A 16,182-nucleotide genomic window follows, 5' to 3' on the forward strand; every position below is an offset into this window, starting at 1 on the left:
GACTGAGGATGTTCGCACTCAAAGTGGTATCAGTGACTTTGAGGTGGTTGTAAGAGAGATCAGCCAGGAAAACAAGACGGTTGCGGAAACAGGCCGCAATCTCTTTACTATTTCAAGAGTATTTGGCATAAATGTTAAAACATGTATCCTACTGTGAGATGATACTTTCAACGCAATTACAGGAAAATGATTGTGGTGCCAAGCGTACCATTATTGTAGTAATGCGTACCCCTCGTCGTGAAAAGCAAATCAGTGTCCACGAATTCCTCTGTTCAGTGCTCCAATAACATGGAAATCACATGGGGAGATATCGGGATCGTATGGAGAGTGTGTAAGGACTTCCAGGAAACTTCAGCAGCTTATTCAAAATTGCTTAGCAGTATGTGGACGGGCATTTAGTTGCGAAAGTTATTTCGATTAAATAGTGAAATAAATAGTTGTAATGTGTAACATGAAGAAGAGAACTGCAGGACTTGTGTTAGTTGCCTATGAGTCAGTGTATGCCTGCAAGTCACTGAATGAACCTGCTGAACTTTACTTTCAGATCGAATGCGGGTTTAAAATGTCGTTCCTCGTACATGACAAGTGCTTGTCGATTAGTGCTGTTGGCTACACCGTAGGAGAATACTATTGCCGTGTGAAATAGTAGGACTTCATTTTACAGTGCACTTGGTTCACACTCCACAGCAATCACGAATCCATTTTCTTATTCCATCTCAAACTCGGAACAACAAATGATGGAATGGCTTACAGAGGAAGCAGCAGTAATTACTATGTACGAAAGCAGAATCATATTCAGAGAACAGAATTCACAGACAAGCCGACAAGACGTGAACAATGAACGTCATCTCCACTGAGAAGTGACACAATAAAGGTGGTGCTTATCCTAATACCTTACAATTGAAAGGTATTACTGGAACACTGGCTATAGTACTTCTGAAGCAGGCTTTAATATTACTGGATAGAGGTAACTGCCAATAAACTCTAATAAAATCACTCCAACAACCACGCTAGAGTTTCGCCAAAACAGTTAGTTAGCAAACAAACACTTCGGCCTTAACTAGACGTGGCTAACTTTCCTGCTGCTCCTGACTATGCCATATGGCTTGATAACGCAACAATTTATACACATAATCATAGAAAGCAGGTACAGATACAGAATCGTATTAGTACTTAGGTAGCTATCTAGATAGATAAATAACATCTCTGTTTCGACGACTGAAGTACTGTGCGTCAACATCATTCATTCATTTTCCATCAGGAGAGTTAAGAATCCATAAATTAGTACAAATTATGGAAAAACGTGGAACGCTATGATTTCAAATTACGATCAGAATGATAGTTGTGACACGAAAAATTAATCGAAAATTTAAGACTACAGAATATGGAACCATGTTAGTTAAGTTCATTTTAGCTAATACAGTTTGATGTGAAGTGATAAAATATATGGAATTCTATAAAAACGAATTTAAATTTCCAAATTACTTATGACAGCCGGTAGAAACACTAAAGATTCATTTTACATTTTGCTCTCAGGTAAGCACGATTTCACTGCTTAATTTAAATAGTGAGATAAAGCATCTGACTGCGAGAAAATCAAGCGTCGGAGTGAAAATTCTAATATATATCAGTTTATTGTTATTGTTCTGAAATGATTTATTCTGTTTCATTATTCTTCATTCTTATTTAGCTCTACGTGAAGTCTGTTTGGCTCGAAAGTTATTAGCCACTGTTGTGTCGAAGAGAATCACGTGCAGTAGTTGTTGCTCCCTCACCTGAAGATCCCTCACCAGCAGCGGAATAACGCAGGTAGCATAATAAATCAGATGTCCTCGCGAGGACGATAAGCTGAAGATAGTTGGCATCGAAAACGAGCAAATTAATTCAAAGAAATGTTATTAATTCATACTGTTGCTGTTGTGCATCTTCTTGAGCTGTAAAGATCGCTGATAAGGATTGTAGTCCAGTCGACCTAATGCTTCCTTCGTTAAAATAACGAGTATATCTTTTTCGTACACTTTCCCGGTTGCTGCAGCGTATATTCTCGTTTTCTGAGATCGATTCGTCTGTTCTCACATTTTAGATGTCCGGAGCCTTCGACGCTAGAAACAGAGGATTATGGAGACGATGTTCTGCTGCATCTTCAGTTCCTGAATCTTATCTCTTACATCTGCATTCAATTTTTGTGTTTTATTCGCTTCAGATAACTTCGAAGATATCGTTTCTTCCCTGAATATTTACTGTTTCATTGCAACGATGCTGCCATAATAATTAGTTGGAAACTTCTGTGCTTCACCCGTCTCGGCAGGCGCAGTGCATCAATGGCCACCGTTCTGCAGTTATCTTCTCCACGTTACACATTCCATTTGTATACCACACAGAATACTACCTCATTTCTGTAAAATTATCGTCTTTTCACTGATACACAGACACTTCCCTTTGCCCGTCCTTAAACTGACATTTTCGTGCTTCTATTACCATTCTCAGTTATCACTTGCCTCGTAACAAAAATTTGATTAAATGTGGCTAAGGTATCACGATTCTAGCCAGGCGTGTATATGTACGTCTCGGGCACATCTTCGGCCACGAATATCTTCTTTCAGATCCCAGAAAATATGGAAATCGGAAGGACAGAGGTAAGGGCTGTAATGAGTATGTGTAATGTCTTACCAAGAAACTTCATCAGTGTACTCGAAATAACCATCCCAACGTTATGCTCATCGACATATGGTTAAGTTTGTTCTGAATATGCTGCAGATGTTCCGCTGCAAGCCCTTACACATTCGCCATTCGATCCCGATCCATCAAAACTTGATTTCCTTGTTTGTGAAGTACTGAAGTAAGACATTGTTGACCATCGATTTGCTTCTGACGTAGACGAGCAGTACTTGGTATAACGTGTTTCCAATGGCTCCCACCCATATAACCGCGTCAAGGTCAGTGATACGACTCTGAGTATAAATATCCTCATACAGGTCTAGTCAGTTTATTGCCGTTAGATCGATTAAATTTCCCTCACAAGTGGGCATCCAAACTAATTAGGTACTTTTAGAAAAGGCATTTAGTAAAGTTCAGCATGGTGCCTTACCATGACCAACACTTATAAATATTTAATTATTCCTATCGATACAGCTATGATTAAAATCTTCTCTAAATAGGGCAGTATGAAAGGGGATCATACACATTAGCGAGATGAGTTTGGCTTTAAAGTTTTCGGTTACATCTGGGCGTGAGTCAGGTGGGCAGTAAATATATCCAGTGATAAGACTTTGCGCATATTGATACTGGGTCTTGCCTAAATACTTGGGCATGCCGCTTTAATCTGTATCTCAGCGAGATCTGAGTTTGTTGGCTCTTGCGATAAGTACACTACTTCCACTTACCACACGCTTATGCTTTCGATTTACACTTACATTTACAACAAAAATTATCACCGTTGTCAATATCTGTTATTACCTACATTTCTGTACCTTGTATCGTGGGTACTACACACTATTTCACGAATTCTGCCTATCCTTGTACAATGTTGTGAATGCTTCGGCAACTGATCAGGGTGAAGTTGATGGAATGTCGCCTAGGCTCAAAAAGCCTCGTGAATATCCCCCACACCATCAGCCAGATAGATCTGATCTCGGTTTGTAGTGCGCCACTGACCCATTTACGGAGGCCACACAGCAATAATCTATTAAGCCCCAGCTCCGTCCAGCTTGTCACACAATCTTCAAAGTCTGTGGTTCACACCGCCCACTCGTCTCACAACAAGGGGTCTCCGATCGGTTCTGCGGAGAAAGCTGCATATTGCAAGTTTCGTTGAACCTCCGTGAGCAAGGGCGTGGATTTTAACTTCTGCAGTGCCTGTCCATCAAATTATTTTTTTTCCAATTTCTCGTCCCTCGTCAACTCGGTACAACATTCACTGGTTCATAAGCTACTTGCGAATTTTGCTAGTATTACCGCTTTCACTTGTGTTTGTTGCTTATGATTCAGTCAGTGTCTGCAAGTTGCCCAAGTAAACTGATGAATTTTACATTCAGCTGGAATGCGGGATTAAAATGTGGTCTGTCGTACGTGACAAGTGCTTATCGATAACTGCCGTTGGCTATACCGTGGGAGGATACTATGTCATGAAAGTCAAGTTATAGGACATCATTTCACCCTTTACTTGGTTCGCACTCCAGAGCTCTCACTAATCATATTCTAATTCCACCTTAAGCTCAAAACGATAAATACGAAAGTTCTTACGTAGGAGGCACAAGTAACTGACATGTATTAAAGCAAAAATATGTTCAGAAGACTAAATTCAGAGACAAGCTGAAAAGGCGTGAACACTAAATATGAACATTAATGAGTACAGAAATTTCTCAACACAATTAAAGTGGTGCACATCTTAATATCTTACAAGTGTAATAAATTAATACACTGTCGGAACACATAACATGGTTTCAATTATTAATACAGGAACACTTGCTCCAGTACTATTGAAGCACACTTTAATATTACTCAGTACAGATAACGTGAGTGCCTCAGTGATACATAGCCGTACCACAGGTGTAATGGTTCCTCAAGAAGGGCACCAGCCTTTTCTGTAGTTGCATTGGCAACAGTCTCGATGACTGACTGATCTGGCCTTTTAAGACTATCCAAAACGACCTTGCTGTGCTGGTACTGGAAACGGCGGAAATCGAGGAATAATTACAGCTATGTAGGTATTTAGAAGGATAAATAATTTCTCTGTTTCGACGAATGAAGTGCCGTGTGTCAACACAGTTTGCTTCATTTTTTATAAGGAGAGTTAATAATGTATGAATTCATACGAATTACCGAAAATTATTGAACATGCTGAAATAAAAGATCAGTGAGACTCAAAACTGAGACTTGAAATGTTTATCGAAATGGCTGTAGAGTATGGAGTCATGTTAGTTAAGTTCAGTTTTGATAATACAATTAGCCGAGAAGTGATAAAATAAGCAGACTTTACAAAACAAATGTAAATACCGAAATTACTTATGGCAGCTGATGAAATAAGTAATGATTTATTTATATTTTGGTCTCACGAAAGCATGAGTTCATTGCTTTATTTAAATAGTAGTGACTACATATAAATTATGTGTCGTTGTGAAAAGTCCAATATATTGTCTGTTTATTGCCCTTATCCTGAGGTAACTTAGTCAGCTTCTTTATTCTGCATTGTCATTTATCACTACGTGTGGTTTACTACATACTGTTTAGCACGGATGGAAATAGCCACTGATGTGTCGAAAATAATGGCTGTCAGTAGAGAAATGTGAGATGTATCTCCTGAACCAGCTCGAAATCGCAGGAGACATAGTAAATCGTATGTCCACGGGAAAACGATAATTTGAAGATGGGTCATATCGAAAACGAAAAAATTAATTCACAACGATTCAATCAATTTACACTGTTGCTCCTGTGAATCGTCTTGCTTCGGAAAGTTCGCTGATAACAATTGTACTTGAGTTACCTCCTGCTTCGATTGTCTAAATAACCATAGACACTAAATGCCCGTCCAAATATTGCTAGGCTTCCTTTGAGTTCGCTGCAGAAGTTTCGTTGCAAGTCCTTGTACAACGTGCAAAAGATCTCGATCTCTCCCCATGTGATTTCCTTGATTTTGGAGGATTGAAGGAGGACATTGGTGGCCATGGATTTGCTCTGAACGAGGAGGAGCACATCTTGATACAGTCACAATGCAATAGGCAACCGCAAACATTGTTCCATAATGGCTATGACCGTCTTGTCTCACAGCAGCATAGACGATGTAAAAGTTATGGCGTTTTCACTTGAAATATTAATGAGTTTGCTTACGTTTTTTTTAACTCTCTCTGTTTAATGGGATGCTTCTTATACAACCGCAATAAAATCACTGATAACATATTGAGTATGAACGTCCTCAGGCAGGTCTAGTCCATTAATTGCCATCAGATTGAATATATTTCCATTACGAGTTGGCTTCCGAACTATCTAAGGTAGGTACTTTTTAAAAAAGGTGTAGGGAAATATTCAGCAAGAGCGTCTTACCGTGACCAACACTTATGAAAGTACAATTATTTCGAACTATACCTGTATGATTAAAATCTTCTATACTCTTTATGGTATGAGTGAGTACATTCGTTTTGGCGACATGAGTCTTTCTTTAAAGTTTTCGTTTGCCTCAGGGCGTGGGTTAGGTGGTCAGTAAGTATATCCAGTTATAGCAATATGCTCATACTTGATTCTGTGTTTTGCCCGAATAATGTGGCATGTAGCTTCATTTTTTATGTAAGTGATTCCAAGTTTTTTCTCTGTTGCGATAAATACTTTACTTCCACATACGAATATGCTTTCAATATTCACTTTCATTTGCCACAAAATCTGTCAGCCCAGTTAGTTTCGACTGGTACCTAAATTTCTGTATCTTGTATCGTGTGAACACCACATCTTCTTACGAGTGCCTGCAGTCATTGTACGTTGCTTCGGCTGCGATTCAGGGTGATGTGGATGGACTGCAGGCAAGGCTAAGAAACTAACCTGAGTGCGTCATATTGCTTTCAAGTTCTGTTTTCTTGCTCTACGTTTCTCCAGAAGAACACGTTTATAAATTGGAAAGCAAGAAACAAATATAAGAACGCTGCTCCAGAATAATAATGTCCACAGATAAACATTTTCCAAATGGGAATCAAAAACAGGTTATCTCACGTGCCACCTCTTTTAAAGAATCGGAATTTTAACGCCTGCACTTATTTGCAGTAAATGCTCTGAACGTTACTTCAGAAGAGCAGTATTTCCGGACAAACAGTCCTGAAATTGCAACCAAAACCATATGTTAAGCCAGCCCACATTTTTTTTAAAAATAACCAAAAATGGCACTCATTCAGATTAGCTTCAGTTGCTCTGAATTACAATGCCGGCAAATAAATGATACTGTACTAATAGGTAATAAAAGTAGAGCATTTAATGTAGCAGTTAAAAGGAAAATGTAATTTAGAAAACTAAAATCATGGTTTGGATTATTCCAAATAGGCAACTATCTGAATCAAATCGTATCCGAAAAGTAAGTGGGAGATACCATGTTCTTGCGTTCGATTTACATAGGTTACTCTTTCACTGACGTGGGTAAATTATCAACGTAAGAGCATGCAGGAAGGACCTCGTGCAGGTTTCAATTATCTTTCCTTCTTTTCAATTTTTTCCTTTGCGTTTGGTTTGATCTTATTAATAACGTATCCTCTCCTTCATTGTATAGTCTATTTGGTTTCTTTCTTTACGTTTTTTATGTTTTTTAACATTTTGACCATTTTCATCATTTGTATGCTTATAATGATACATATCTCACTGGAATCATCATATGTTTAATGTGCCTTTTATGCCTTTGAAGAAATACGCAAATGTGTTTAAGGCAAATTAAACGACCGACGACAGTTGCTGTATTACAACCAACAATTATTGTTACTATTACCATTTACTTACATCGTAAATGCTAATTTCTATACCTGTTTTATTATTGGTATTGTTTTCTAAAAGCCGCATCGTTTTCGTAACGCGTCAGTTTTAGTAAAACAAAAATCGCTGGGTCATGTTGGTGTAATTCTGTATTTACGTAATGACGTAAAGACAAAAGACTGGATTAAGCAAGTGATCTTCATTTATACGTGTTGATATCACAGTGTGAAATTCAAACAATTCCCCACCAAATTTCATAATGGTGATATAACACGCTATTTACCTTACATTACCGTCTCAACAGTAATTAACTGTACCTACCAAAGTGTACATACATACGCAGAGGGTTATACTTGATACGCAAGTGAATAATTTCATTAAGCCAGTATTGTAGGGGAATCTGTGTTTTGAGACTCGCTCAACATTTGAAAGACACGCAGCCTGGAAACAGGGGTTTCTGTGACGATATGATAAAGATAGATGTGCGAACTGAGTTTCTCCAGTTAGTTTCTTCAATATTTTTACTAATGAACCTGTTCCATCTATACAGATGTATTGTGAGTACTTTAAGAACACAGCAAATTGCTCTTGCATACAATAATGACGTGCCATGGATGTAGACCGATCAAGTGAATTTCACCGTCGTGACGTTCAATCTTCATGACCATGAGATTTTCAATGGGATTGCACCAAGTCAATCCAAAAATTGCATTTTAGAGCTCTTGCTTTGTCTACTTGAAACTCAATTTGTTGGTAATTGCGGAAGCTCAGTGTCTCCAAATTTCGTTAGTTGACTTTCATCGATTGTGGGCCAGATGCCAGATAAAATATTGCGGGCTACCACTTCTGTTGGAACATGAGTAATTGGATGATAGTACTACCCTTGAAGTCACCGAACACTTGTTACGGCTGAAATTACTCATAGAAGTATCAAATTTCTATTGCGACGTATTACAATCTGCAAGAGACATTCCCGTCTCTTTCTCTTCGTAGCCTGCAGAGAAATGTTCGATTGAATAGGATTAGTGCAGATACAAGGAACATTGCTAAATGTGGGATCGAACCGCTACCAGTGCTAACTAGCAGGAAATGCAAAGAGAATTAACTAGACATTCCTGTAAACTTAGAAACATACGCGCAGCACTTCCTTACAGGAATTTCAATTTCCAAAGTGATAAGTGGAAAGAAATGTCACCACTCATCTGCAGCGTTTGTAATGCTTTAAAATACTATTTTGGAAGAATGCAGAGGATGAAGGAAACTTTCAAACGATGACAAAACTTTTATTATCTACAGGGGAGCAAACTTCAACATCGATTCCATATTATTAGTATATTTATTAACTATTCAAAAATGTCGTTATGGAGACTGTTGAGAACTAGAGTAAGTCACAACAAATCTAGAAACTATAAATTTGCATACAAAGATAGGTTAATAAGAAAATTGGTATGGTTTCCACTTCAATACTGTTTACTTGTCGGCGGTGTTTGACCAGAGGATACTATGATCAGAACAACTACAGAAACACACAGCAAGAAAAAACTGACAAAAGTGTGAAAAGGGCAGCTGTTAAAAACGTGGTTTAATTTCCATTTCAGTACTATTTCTTTGTCGGGATAGTACTTATGGAGCAATGTTCGGAATACGTAGAGTAACTAAAGGCACACTTTAAAAAACACAGCTTTTGAAAAAGAGAGGACTAGGACAAAAATTTCGCTTGGTTACAGATTCGAGACTACCAGCAAGTTGACACGAAGTAACACTCAGCGTACAAAAAACCAACTTTCAATAAGTGTATTCTGGTGTATGTCGTTCTGGAGCAACTCAGAGGAGCAGAAAAACCTGGTTTTACAAAATGGGGATGGTGGCGGAAGATGGCGGTGAGGGCATTGTTTTCTGGAGAAACGTTGGGGTCTAAACTAACGCAGGCTAGTGAGTATCCCAAAGACCATCAGCTAGATGGATGGGACTTCTGATTATAGATTCGTCCACAAACTGAAATCAACGAGATACAAAGTAACTTACGTAGGAGACACCAATGGTTTCTATGTGTGATAACATCGACATCTTCGCAGGACTAAACGCAGAGATAAGTCGATAAGATGTGAGCAATAAACCTCAACACCACTGTGTATAGAGCGCTCTCGACACAACAAAAGTGGTCCACATCTTAAAATATTAATTATTAAATATAACTGACCGGCTAAATAACATTGATAAAATTATTAATTCTGGAATACTCCCTCGCGTAATACTGAGGCACACTTCAGTATCACTGTATGTATGTCACTGTCAACGAATACTCACGAAATGCGACCACAAAACCTACCAATGTATCACCAAAATAATTAAGCAGAACACAATTACTTTCTCCTAAACTACACGTGGCTAGCCTCATATCTGCTTTCGAGTACGACACATCACCTCTTTGTACACACACGCAAACACTAATAGTCACATAAAACAGATAAAGGTATAGATAGAATCGTAATAATATTTACGTAGCTCTAGCGGCTCTAGGCGCTTCAGTCCCGAACCGCGCTGCCGCTACGGTCGCAGGTTCGAATCCTCCCTCGGGCATGGTTGTGTGTGATGTCCTTAAATTAGTTAGGTTTAAGTAGCTCTGAGTCTAGGGGACTGATGACTTCAGATGTTAAGTCCCATAGTGGTCAGAGCCATTTTGAATGACACAAATAGCACTCGTTGCGTCATTCACCAACATTAAATAACGGACGCGAAGTCACTGATTCCAACGAGGACGAAACAGCTTTTATGCATGTATTTAGATAAATCACTACGTCTTGTCCAATTTTCTCTTGCCTTCTCGTAAAATAATTACAAAGATATCATGTCTCATCTAAAAACTTTGTATTTCGCTGCAAGGCTTCTGTTATGATAATTTGCTGGAAATGTCTTCGTTTTACCCGTCTCTGGTCGCTCAAACTACTTCAGTTGTCTCCGGAAAGTAATACTCGTCCTCCAGTTACATATTCAACCTATTTCTACACAGAATATTTCCTCAATTCCGTAAAATTATCATTTATATCATCATCAAAAAGTAACGCCCCTTTTTCATTTATCACCAGCCTCGAAATAATAAACAGCACATATCTGCCTAAGGAACATGTTTGTAGCCAGACCTGTGTCTCTTGTTACGGAGAAGATGGGCGTTGACGAATATTCATCTTCAGGATTAAGAAAATAGGGAAACCTCTAGGGAAGAGGTCAGGATTGTATGGAAGATGAGCAAGGGCATACCAAATAACTTCTGCAGCGTACACGAAATACCCATGGCAACAAAATGCCTGTCCACATTCTGCTAGGCTGGCTACAACTACACTGATGTGATTTCCATGTTTTAGGAGGAATGAAGAAAGAGATTACTGGCCATAGCTTTCATTGGGGCGAAGATGAGCGCGACTTGGTACAATCATGTTACCATAGGCAACCGCAAACATTTATCCATAAGGTCAGTGACAGACTTGTAGAGCAGTAGGCCGAATGTTTTCACAGTTAGTGCGATTACTCTTCATATAATAAACAGTTTACTTAAGGTAGGTACTTTTTAGAAAAGGCGTTTAGCTATGATAAACGAGGTGTCTTACCATGACCAACACTAAGAAATCTATTATTATAATTATTCCTATCTGTATCATTACAAGCTTCTCTATTGACGACAGTCTGAATGGGGAAAAAATTAAGTGAGATGAGTCTGAGTTTAAAGTTTTCAGTCACATCTGGGCTTGAGACCGGTGGTTAATAGCTAGATCGAGTTATAAGAATATTCCCAAAATTGACACTGAGTCTTGAGGAAATACTTTGGCATGCAGCTCCAGTTTTATCTCAGCGGATCCGAGTTTGTTGTCCCTTGCGATAAATACTTAACTTCTATTTCCCATATGCTTTCGATATACGCTTGCATTTGCCACAATAAATCTCACCATTGTCATCGTCGATTTTTTCATAAATTTCATAACCATCTTTGTTGTGGACTCCACACCTTTTTACGGGTGCTATCAACCGTTGTAGGTTGTTGCTAATGATTCGGCAGCTGATCAGGATGATGTGGACGCAAAGTCCCCTAAGCACAATACCCTCGTGAGTATCCCACACGCTGTCAGCAGGTGGATAGTATCTCTGATAGTATTGCGGCATTTAGGCATTTACTGAGACCCCAGAGGTTTCGAAATTACAGCACAAACCTAGGAACTTCCAGCCCTGTCCAGCTTGTGAAGCAATCATCGTAGTCTCTGGTTCACGTCACCCACTGGTCTCAGAGCAAGAGGTCGCCTATCTATTTTGCGGAGAATGTTGTACATTGTAAGCTTTGTTGAAACTCCGTGAGTAATGGCGTGGCATAAGTCTTCTGGAACACCTACTTATCAGATAATTTTTTTCAGTTTCGCCTTCTACTTAGCACAACATTCCCTGCTCCATAAACGTCATGCTCATTTTTCGAGGTAACCTGCCATAACTTGTGTTGGTCTCATATGATTCCGTCAATGTCTGGTAGTCACTGGATGAATTTGCTGACCTTCACTTTGAGTTGGAATGCAGGGTTCAAATGTCTTTCATCGTACATGACAGTGGTTGTGGAAACCAACTGCTGTTGGCTAAACGGTAGGGGAATACTATGTCATCAAATTCTCGTGTGAAATAATGGGTTTCCATTTCATCGTTCTCTTGGTTCACACTTGACTGCAATCACAAGTCGTGTTCCGATTTCATTACCGACACAAAATGGGAAAAAGTGAATGGCTTACAAGGGAAACAGCAGATACGTGTTTAACTAATAAACTCAAAGACATCCTACAGTATTCGACCCCACAGCGCTAATCTAGGCACTCCCAGCCCTGTCTAGCTAGTCATAAACTCATCGAAGTCTCTGGTTCACGCCGCCTACTCGTCTCAGAACAAGATGTCCGCGGTCATATCTGTGTAGAATTATGCATATTGTGAGCTTCGATTGGATTCCGTGAACAAGGGGGTGGATTAAAGCTTCTGCTGCTATTCATCAAATACATTTTTCAATTTCGATATCCACTCGGTACAACCTTTACTGGTCTATTAACGACATGCGCGTTCTACGTGGTAAACCGAAATCACACTTGTTCGTTGCTTATGATTCCGTAAGTGTCCGCAAGTCGCTGGATGAGCCGCTGAACGTTACTTTGAGATGTTATGTGGGGTTGAAATGTTGTTCGTCGTTCATGAGAAGTGCTTGTCGATAAATGATGCCGGCTAAACTGCAGGAGAATTCTATGACATGAAATTCCCGTGCGATATATCAGGACTTCATTTCACCAATCACTTGGTTCACACTCCACAGCAATCAAAAATTCTGTTCTGATTCCATCATAACTCAAAACGACAAATACGGAATGCTTTACGCAGGAGGCTGCAGTAACTGCAATGTATAAAGACAGAAAGATATTCAGAGGAATAAATTCAAAGATGTTCCAAAAAAATGTGAGCACTGAACGTCTACATCACCGTTCTCGACACAACTAAGGCGTCGCATAATTTAAAACATTAACAATTTAATATGCTGTCTGAATACATAATACAGATAAAATTATTAATACTGAAACACTCGCTGTAGTTCTACTGATGCACACTTCAATATTACCCATCCTAAGGGATTGTACAAGTATGTGAGATCCATACTACCAGGTATACTGAACATCTCCAGAGAAGGCAGAATAAATTGTCACAGGTTTGTTTGACCCGCGTAAGACTGTCACTGATATGTTGAAGAAACAGAACCATCAGATTCATAAAGAAAAGCGGAAATTATCCTGAGAAATCTCCCCATCGCTCCCTTAGGGTACGTGGGGACCAATCTAGGTTAATTACAGCATGCACAAATGCATGTAAACAATTACATTTCTCTCACCCCATACGTGAATGGCAAGGGAAAATGTCTAAATAGCTGATACAACGGGACATACCCTCTCTCATGCACTTCATAATGGTCTGCATGTTATAGACTTATATGCTGACGTAGATGGATGCTACTACGACGCCTTAGAATGAAATTAATAAACCATGTCTGTATCTACAATCTTCTTTATGGCACATAACATGCCAACGCGTGTAGGAAGGTGGTCCCTGATGCTTGCACAGAATTGTTAGCATACTATGATATTTGTAACGATTTAGCTAACACTAAGGCATTTCTGATATTTTTACGTACTTATTACGCATACATAATATTTTGCGATTAAAAGGGTTTATGCCTTTCTTCCAGGAAGTATGCCTGAATGCTCTATTAGATACAGCTCATAGCGATCCTGTTTGTTGGAGGTGTTTTTAATGCAACGTAGAAGATCTATCCAGCCTGTAACGTAACAGCAGTGTATATTGATTATTATCGCATGTTGTTGCCATCGTAATTTAATACCGAATGTTTTTTATACATTGTTTTTGAAACCAATTGTTACCTATGCAATATGTATTAAATAATTTGGTTTTGGAAACTATGTTTTACATCAAATTATCTTCGTTATTAATGTTTGTAAATATCTGCTATCTTCGTGAGGGTGTGATGTAATATATTTGTGTACGTGGTCTTCAACCAATGAGGTAGGATATGTGACTAGAGTCAGTGGTAATCGATCGTAGTTACACAATGGTGCAACGCAGTTGGCACCTAATATGCTCAACAATCAGCTGATTTCGTGCAGTAAAGTATTTAACAATAGTGAATGCAGGCGATAGTTTGATTCATTTACAGTAGGAAGTCATCTCAGTTTTGTATTTGCCTATGACGAGAGATTCTTTAGGTTAAATCTGTTTCGTAATTGCTAGCATTACACGCTCAGGAAGTAGCGTGGGCAAAGAATGCAACATGATGAGCAGCAGCTAAATGGTCAATATGACACGTGAAGATACCATAATATATTTACTGCCTTTTGCTTACATGTCTATGCTTCAGTTAAAAGAATAGAATATTTTTCTATTCTTCTTAGATACGTGAAGGGATGATGATAATTAAATACGTTAGACTGATTTATAATTACATGAGTCAGTATTACTTGAAAGCTTATAATTTCCTTCCTGCCATGTCATTTTACAAAGTCTTGTTTTTGGAATAATGATAATGTGACGTAATAGAGGTATAAATTACATGAATTCAACGCTCCTAAAAAGGATTATTCAGTTTTTATTGTTAACCAAATAAATTTGATTCTGAAAAATAACCAAAAGTGTCATTGCTCAGACATAAAAAATGCGTAATTCATTTACTGGACCTGTTGCTCTGCAATGTATCATTGTAATTTTGACGTAATATATCATTTATAGTAATAAATCGAGATTTTCTATTTAGTTAGTGTAGATTATATTATATCATACCGTTTTACATTTAGTTCGCTGTCAACAGGTGTGTATATGTATCATATAATAACAATTCTGTTGAATTTGTTATCGAATATATCCTCAACAATCTTTCAGGAATTAGTAATTTTAATCATAGCTTTTTCTGTTACATTGATAGAAATCTTATTTTGGTAACGAGCTGCTTCATTTGCTAAAGGGGATTAATAATTCTTTTAGCTTAACTGATCCAGAAATCAGAATAAAATTAGCAACCATAACGCAGCCACACTCTGAATGCTCTTGTCGAACACGGGATAAATTAGTTGACGTTTGTAAGCAGATTTAAATTGCCTTGACTATTGTGCAATGGTAGACCTAGGCACCCTGGAAAGGGTAGACAGAGACCAGGGAGAACTGAAGGTGTTATACCGATCTCTCTAATAACAAGATCGAGGTCCTGTAAGTACTTGAAATCAAACTGAGCCACAGAGACTTACGTCACCAGCCTGCTATACCCTGTGTCAAGAAGTAAATTTGAAAGGCTAGGTGTGTAGTAGATTACAAGTAGAGAAAGTTAATATAATACCAGCCAACTGCAGGAGCATCTGTCATATAGAGTAAGGATTCAGAATCAATACCGCTTATTAAAAGTAATAATGACTGGACAGTATTAGGAACAGAAATATCGTTGTAACCGGAGGAAAACAACAACTAAATCCTGAATACAGATTGCCATGTTCATGATAAGGATAGGACAGAGGCTAAAGGGACCATCTATATATTTTTGTTCACAATTCGGTAATATCGGACGAAGTTGTTACTGATTCTAAATGTGTATCAATCTCCAATCTGCATGAAGTTTAGGATCAAAGGTGGGTTACAATGGTATTCGGATGCTTTTATAAACATCTACGTCGGGAAAAGTAATAATGACTGGACAGTATTAGGAACAGAAATATCGTTGAAACCGGAGGAAAACAGCAACTAAATCCTGAATACAGATTGCAATGTTCATCATAAGGATAGGACAGAGGCCAAAGGGACCATCTATATATTTTTGTACACAATTCGGTAATATCGGACGAAGTTGTTACTGATTCTGAATGTGTATCAATCTCCAATCTGCATGAAGTTTAGGATCAAAGGTGGGTTACAATGGTATTCGGATGCTTTTATAAAAATCTACGTCGGGAAATGTACAGGTTGATCAAATTGCAGAATTTCGTGAATAAGATTCCTGATCATTCTGTAGTGACAGGGGGTGACTATGACTTGCGAGGAATATTGTAAGGGCATCATGTGATAAAAACAAGTTCCACTTGCCGATAGAATTTTGTTTCGTGGTACTGTTATCACTGTGCAACCGTCAGTTTGTCTATGACATGGATGCAATTATCATATCTTCTGTTCGTCAGTACAGCT

The sequence above is a fragment of the Schistocerca serialis genome, chromosome 3, assembly GCF_023864345.2.
Source record: "Schistocerca serialis cubense isolate TAMUIC-IGC-003099 chromosome 3, iqSchSeri2.2, whole genome shotgun sequence".
Taxonomy (NCBI): Eukaryota; Metazoa; Arthropoda; class Insecta; order Orthoptera; family Acrididae; genus Schistocerca; species Schistocerca serialis.